Genomic DNA, 7,945 nt, shown 5'->3' with positions numbered 1-7,945 from the left:
GACAAGAATGCAAGTGGACACAGAAGAACACACAGGGAATGGACAGAGAGCAGACAATTGGGGGGGTGAGGGGGAAGAGGAGAGAAATTAAAAAAAAAAAAGGAATGAAGTCCTAATACATGCTCCAACATTGTTGGATTTCAAAAACGTGCTAGGTGAAAGAAGCAAGTCAGAAAAGATGGTATCTTTTATGGTTTAATTTACGTGAAATACCCAGAATAGGTAAATCTATAGAAACTGAAAGTAGATTAGTGGTTACCTAGGGCTGGGTATGGGAAGAATGGGGGATTACTGATAAACAGTATGGGGTTTCTTTTTGGGGTGATGAAAATATTCTAAAATTGATTGTGATCATGGTTGCACAACTCTGTAAATATACTAAAAACATTGAATTGTATACTTTAAATGGGTGAATTATATCTCAATAAAACTGTTAAAAAACACAATCTATGTGTTTTGGCAATGATACCAGAGTGGGTAAGAGCTGCTCTGGAGCAGGCCACCTAGGTTTTAATCCTAGCTCACCCATTTAAAAAGAGCAAGTTATTTAATCTCACTGTGCCTCAATTTCCTATTTGGAAAATCAGGATATTGGTAGGGTCTACCTCACTCACAGGCAGATGTATGCAGGTTTTGTATGGTACTGAATGAGCTAATAGGTACGTGCACAGAGCTCATGGTTAGAGCTCAGTAAATATTAGCTCTTATTTGTGGAGTGCTAAGACATTTATAAACTACTCTTACATATGTTTTCTCACTTGGTAACACAAGTACCAGGAATTTTCATTCCATCTGCCAGAGTTAGTTTTGAGGTTTTTTCTGTTTTTTTGTTTTTTTAGTCTATGGAATGCTTTACAAATTTGTGTGTCATCCTTGTGCAGAGGCCATGCTAATCTTCTCTGGATTGTTTCAATTTTAGTATATGTTCTCCTGAAGCGAACACCAGAATTAGTTTTAAACTGCTTGTTTTTGGCACTCAAAACTTTCCTGATGTCTGTTGATCTCTCTTGCCCACGAATACCCAAGTCTTCATCCTTAGTTATTTCTTGCTTTCATCTAATTTCTGCGAAGATGTCAATAAATAACATTTTAAAATGTGACCCAGCCAAGGAAATTTGCATGTTATATCTTAAAAATATAAAAAAAGCCTGTAGGATACAAAGGGATGACTCTGAATCATATCACTTAGGAGGCAGCCTGTGCTACCCACTCCATAGGGTGGGTTTTGATCCTTGTGATATTAGCCTGTGATTTGGCATGTAAAATTAGCCTATTCTAAAATTAGCTTTAAAAATCCTAAAAATGCAAGGGTCTTCTACTAATGTATATAATTTATACTTCTTTTCCTTAGAGTTATTTATTTTTCTTTATAGAACAATCATCATAAAATACAGGATTTCCATATACAATAAAACTAACAATTTGCATTGGTGTGGAATATTTATGACAATTGATGATACCATGTTTTTATAGTTATACTATTAGTTAAAGTCCATGGCTTATTTATTTATTTTTAGGAAGTACCAGGAATTGAAACTGGGACCTTTTACAAGGTGCTCAGCCCCTTGACCTACATCTGTTCCCCCATGGTTTACTTAGGATTCACTGATCATGTACTGTAGTTTCAAGGATTTTTAAATTTTTAAAATTCTGTTACCATATATATAGTCTCACATTTCCCCTTGTAATCATATTCAGATGCATAGTGCAGTGTTATTAATTTCATTTGCAATGTTGCATTACCATCACTGCCATCCTTTACCAAAACATTTCCAAACCTTATTTAAACTCAAACCTTAACTTCCCATTCCCTATCCCCTCCCTGTCCCCTGGTAACCTATATTCTAGATTCTGACTCTATGAGTTTGCTTATTCTAATTGTTTCAAATCAGTGAAATCATACAATATTTGTCCTTTTGTGTCTGGCTTATTTCACGTAACATGATGGCTTCAGGGTTCATCTGTGTTGTCACATGTATCAGGACTTCATTCCTTTTCATGGCTGAATAATATTCCACTGTATGTATATACCATGTCTTATTTATTTTTCCATTCATTGGTTGATGGACACCTGGGTTGCTTCCATCTTTTGGCAATTGTGAATAATGCCTCTATGACATCAGGGTGCAATTATCTGTTTGATTCCCTGCTTCCAATTCTTTTGAGTGTATACTTAGTAGTGGGATTGCCAGGTTATAAGGTAGCTCTGTACTTAGCTTTCTGAGAAATCAACAAACAGCAGCTGCACCATTTTACATTGCCACCAGCAATAAATGAGTGTTCCTACTTGTTATTTTACTTTTTTTTTTTTAATAGCAGCCATTCTAATGGGTGTGAAATAGTATATCATTGTGGTTTTGATTTGCATTTCCCTGATGGCTAATGATGTTGAGATTCTTGCCATGTACTTTCTGGCCATTTGTATATCTTCTTTGGAAAGATCTCTGGTCAAATTTTTTGCCCATTTTAAAATTGGGTTGTCTTTTTGTTGTTAAGTTGAAGCGTTTCTTAATATAAACTGGATATTAATCCTTTATCAGATATGTGATTTCCAAATATTTTCTCACTTTGAGTAGGGTGTCCTTTTCCTTTCATGATAAAGTCCTTTAAGGAACAATTTTTTTTTTTTTTAAATTTTGATGGGGTCCCATTTATCTGTTTTGTTTTTGTTGTTGTTGTTGTTTGGACTTTGGGCACAAAGTTTGAAAAACCATTGCCTAACAGAAGGTCCTGAAGATGTTTCCCTAGGTTTTCTTCTAGGAGTCTGATAGTTCTACCTCTTATATTTAGGTCTCTGATCTATTTTGAGATGGGTTCTGTATATGGTGTAAGGTAGGAGGACCCTTTCTTTTTTTTTTGCATATGGAGATAGTTTTCCCAGCACTATTTGTTGAAGAGACTCCTTTCCCCATTGAGTGGTCTTTGCCACCTTGTAAAATATCAGTTGGCCTTAAATATGACGGTTGCTTTCTGAGCTCTCATTTTTTTTTTTTTAAAGATTTATTTATTTATTTATTTATTTAATCCCCCCCCCCCCCCCCGTCTCCTGGTTGTCTGTTCTTGGTGTCTATTTGCTGCATCTTGTTTCTTTGTCCGCTTCTGTTGTCGTCAGCGGCATGGGAAGTGTGGGCGGCGCTATTCCTGGGCAGGCTGCCCTTTCTTTCTCACGCTGGGCGGCTTTCCTCACGGGTGCACTCCTTGCACGTGGGGCTCCCGCACGCGGGGGACACCGTTGCGTGGCACGGCACTCCTTGCGCGCATCAGCACTGCGCATGGCCAGCTCCACACGGGTCAAGGAGGCCTGGGGCTTGAACCGCGGTCCTCCCATATGGTAGACGGACGCCCTAACCACTGGGCCAAAGTCCGTTTCCCCTGAGCGCTCAGTTTGATTCCACTGGTCTATATGTCTGTCCTTGTGCTAGCACCATGTTGGGTTTTTTGTTTTGTCTTGTTTTTGTTTTACTTTTTTTGTATATTTTTTCTTTTTTTCTTTATGGTTCTTTTTTCATTTTTTTGGTTTTATACTTTGTTTTTTTTTTCCATTTGTTTTGTTTTCTTTTAGTACCATGCTGTTTTGATTACTGTTGACTTTTTAACAAGTTTTTTTTTTTTTGAGGTACCAGGAGCCAGGGATTGAACCTGAGACCTCACATGTGGGAAGTCAGCGCTCAACCAGAGCCACACTGGCTTCCCTGAGTTTGTTTTTGTTTGTTTTTTTAAAAAAGATTTATTTATTAATTTACCCCCCTACCCTGTTGTCTGTTCTCTGTGTATTTGCTGCGTCATTGTCTTTGTCCGCTTCTGTTGTTGTCAGCGGCACAGGAATCTGTGTTTCTTTTTGTTGCATCATCTTGTTGTGTCAGCTCTGTGTGTGTGTGGTGCCATTCTTAGGCAGGCTGCACTTTCTTTCGCGCTGGGCGGCTCTCCTTATGGGGCGCACTCCTTGCGCGTGGGGCTCCCCTATAGGGGGGCACGGCACTCCTTGCACCCATCAGCACTGTGCGTGGGCCAGCTCCACACGGGTCAAGGAGGCCCGGGGTTTGCACCGTGGACCTCCCACGTGGTAGACGGATGCCCTAACCACTGGCCAAGTCTGCTTCCCTGTTTGTTTTTTTAAAGATTTATTTTTTATTTATTTCTCTCCCCTTCTTCCCCTCCCTGCCCCCCCGCCCCAGTTGTCTGCTCTCTGTGTCCATTTGCTGTGTGTTCTTCTGTGTCCGCTTGCATTCTTGTCAGTGGCACCGGGAATCTGTGTTTCTTTTTGTTGCATCATCTTGCTGTGTCAGTTCTCCATGTGTGTAGCACCACTCCTGGGCAGGTTGCGATTTTTTGCGTGGGGCGGCTCTCCTTGCAGGGGTGCACTCCTTGCCTGTGGGGCTCCCTTATGTGGGGCCACCCCTGCATGGCACAGCACTCCTTGTGTGCATCAGCCCTGTGTGTGGCCAGCTCACCACATGGGTCAGGAGGCCCTGGGTCCTGAATTTGAACCCTGGGCTTCCCATGTGGTCAGTGGATGCTCTGTCAGTTAAGCCAAATTCGCTTCCTCCTGAGTTTGTTTTTTCGTTTGTTTTGCTTGTTGTTTGCTTTTGTTTTTTTTCAGGAGGTACCAGGAACTGAACCCGGAACCTCTCATGTGGGAGGTGGGCACTCAACCACTTGAACCATATCTACTCCCTGTAATAAGTGTTTTTTTAAAAACTTTTAAAAACTTTATTTCTCCCCAACTTCATTGTTTTTGTGCTCACTCTTTGCTGTGTCCTTCACCATGTGTTCTGTGTCTGCTTGTCTTCTCTCTAGGTGACACCAGGAACCTATCCTGGGACATTCTAGTGGAAGAGAGGCACCCAATCTTTTGCACCACCTCAGCAACCTGGCCTGCTGGATCTCTTATTGTCTGTCCTCTGTGTGTTTTTGTTGCGTCATCTTGCTGTGCCAGCTCATAGCACAGGCCAGCACTCCATGCAGGCCAGCACTCCTGCAGGGGTCAGCACTCTGCATGGGCCATTTTGCCTTCACCAGGAGGCCCTGGAAATTGAACCTTGGACCTCCCATATGGTAGACAGTAGCCCAATCACTTCAGCCACATCTGATTCTCCTGTAATAAGTTTTAAGATTGGAAAGTGTGAGTCTTCTAACTTCAATCTTCTTCTTTAATATGGTTTTAGCTATTTGGGACCTCTTACCCTTACAAATAAATTTTTTTTAAAATTTTAACTTTTTAAAATTGAAGTTCATCATTCATACATGAACATACATAAACAATAAGTGTATAGTAAAAGTTGTGAACTCAAAAACCAAACATGCATATCGTCATACAGGGCTCCCATACATCACCCATCACTAATATCTTTTTTAAAATTAATTAATTAATTTTTTTCATCACTAACATCTTGCAACCAACCTTGCATTGTTGTGAAACAATTGTTACAAACCTTCCATATAAATTTTATGACTTACTTTTCCATTCCTGCAAAGAATGTTGTTGGAATTTTGATTGATCTTGCATAGGATCTGTAAATTGCTTATGGTAGTATTGACATCTTAATGGTATTTACTCTTCTAATCCATTAATATGGAATGTCTTTCCATTTATTTAGGTGTTCATTAATTTCTTTTATCAACAATTAGTAGTTTTCTATATATATCCCTAGTTAGATTTATTCCTAGATATTTGATTCTTTTAGTTGCTATTGTGAATGGAATTTTTTTCTTTATTTCTTCTTCCAATTGTTCATTGCTTGTGTATAGAAACATGACTCATTTTTGGGTGTTGGTCTTGTATCCCACCACTTTGTTGAATTCATTTATTAACTTTAGGAGCTTTATTGTGAAATTTTCAGGGCTTTCTGTATATAGGACCATATCATCTGAAAATTGGGAAAGTTTTACTTCTCCCTTTCCAATTTAGATGCTTTCTATTTCTTTTTCTTGCCTATTTGCTCTCACAAGAATTTCCAGTACAATGTTGAATATCACTGGTGACTTTGGGCATCCTTGTCTTGTTCCTGATCTTAGAGTGAAAACTTTAAGTCTTTCACCATTGAGTAGGATGTTAGTTGTGTGCTTTTCATATATGCCCTTTATCATGTTGAAGAAGTTTCCTTCTATTTCTAGTGTTTTAAGTTTTTATCAAGAAAGGATCTGTATGTTGTCAAATGCCTTTTCTGCACCAATCAAAATGATCGTGTGTTTTTTTCCCCTTCATTCTGTTAATGTAGTGTATTACATTTATTAATTTTCTTATGTTGAACCAACCTTTCATACCAGAGATAAAACCCACTTGATCATAGTGTAGAATTCTTTTATAATGCTGTTGAATTCAATTTGTAAGTATTTTGTTGAGAATTTTTGCATTAATATTAGTAAGAGATATTGGTCTGTTACTTTTCTTTTTCATGGTATCTTTATCTAGTTTTGGAATGAGGGTGAATATTGACCTCATAGAATGAGTTAGGGAATGTCCTTAGATTTATTAAGACTCTTATGCTAATAAGCTAAGATTCTAAAATTTGCTCTAAATTGTGGGAATTGTTTTTATTCTGAAATGAAGCATCTTAGGTTTTTTCTTGTTTTAAAATCAATGACTGCATGAAATAGAGTAATCTAAAACACTCATCCTCTTCCCATTTTAATGTGTTCCAGACTCTTTTATGTGTGCATACAGTTACTTAAAATAACAGGAACCACACTCCATATGCACCTGCTTTTCCTCCTACTTAGTTTTTTTTTTTCTTATTGACTTTGTAATAATATTACATTAAAAATCCCTACTTAGTTTTAATAATTCTTTTATGATTTTTATTTCAGAATTCTTTTTAATGACTTCATTTTATTATATAGATGCAAATAATTTAACCAATACCCTGTGATTGGATATTTAACAAATCTGCAATGGGTCATTAACTTTTTCTATCATTATATTGTTTCAGAAATGAACAAAATGCCAAGGAAATTAAAGGAGGTAAATATATTTCTTTTCAAAATCCAGTCTTTTGGGCTTTTTAATGGTCAGTTATAATTCTGAGCTCTATAATCTAAGATAAATAGTGAAACTTGAGGATTCAGAGGAAGCTAGTAAACAAAGCATTGAGAAATAGGAATTGAAATTAACCTTAAGAAGAGAAAGCTTAAAAATGACTAATTATACAAAAAGAATATTCTATAGCGCCTTGTATTTTCATCACGTCCCTCTCACAGTTTATCAATAGTAGGGTTATTAATGGTGTGTCCCCTCTTCTTAGCCTGAGAACTCCCAGAGGGCAGAAACTATTTTATTTGTATATTTCCCCCATAGTATGTGCTGTTTGAAAGTAAATGTTGGTTGGACTAAAGTGGAACATAATATGCCATCTCAAAGGATGATAGAGCAGGCATAGTTTAGTCCTGCCTACAATCACTCAGCTAATTTGAATAAATTTCTAAAGGAATTGCCAGACATGTGACACTGTAAATATTGCTAATATGCTACTGTTTGTTTCCTATTCCCATGAAGAAGAATTTAAGAACTTTCCTCTTACTGTCTTACTGCCGTAAATCAGGTCCTTGTGTATAATGTTACTGAAAGGTAAATATCATTGCATTGAAATTATTACCCACTTGCTAATTTGAACTGTATTAAATGTTAGCCAAATGCTTCTGTATTTACACAGGTTTGTTTGCTTCCTGGATAAGCATAGTTGGAAGTGTTTCATTAAATATGATGATCTGACAATCTGGTGATACAGCTGAGGGACTATTTTACCATAATAGTGATACAATTCAAGTTTTCTGGGCAGTTATGACAAATTACCTAGGAAATAATGCTGTGGAATGTCTACAGAAAAATTAAGAACAGAAGTTGCACCTGTGGCGCGCACACACACACACACACACACCAGAACCATTTATTCAAATTATGCTGTCTCAAACTTTGAGGGTTGTTATAAAATTAACTAGCCTCTTGAGC

General features: G+C 37.6%; 1 non-coding gene across 1 annotated transcript; it reads right to left on the bottom strand.

Moving 5' to 3' along the window:
* Nucleotides 1-836: 836 nt before the first annotated feature.
* On the bottom strand, nt 837-941 carry LOC111761927 (U6 spliceosomal RNA). The gene has a single exon (XR_002795157.1). It is a non-coding gene; the product is annotated as a U6 spliceosomal RNA (small nuclear RNA).
* Between the last annotated feature and the right edge of the window lie 7,004 nt (nt 942-7,945).

Source organism: Dasypus novemcinctus, chromosome 2 (genome assembly GCF_030445035.2).
Source record: "Dasypus novemcinctus isolate mDasNov1 chromosome 2, mDasNov1.1.hap2, whole genome shotgun sequence".
NCBI lineage: Eukaryota > Metazoa > Chordata > Mammalia > Cingulata > Dasypodidae > Dasypus > Dasypus novemcinctus.
This window is presented reverse-complemented; position numbering and strand designations above follow the sequence as displayed.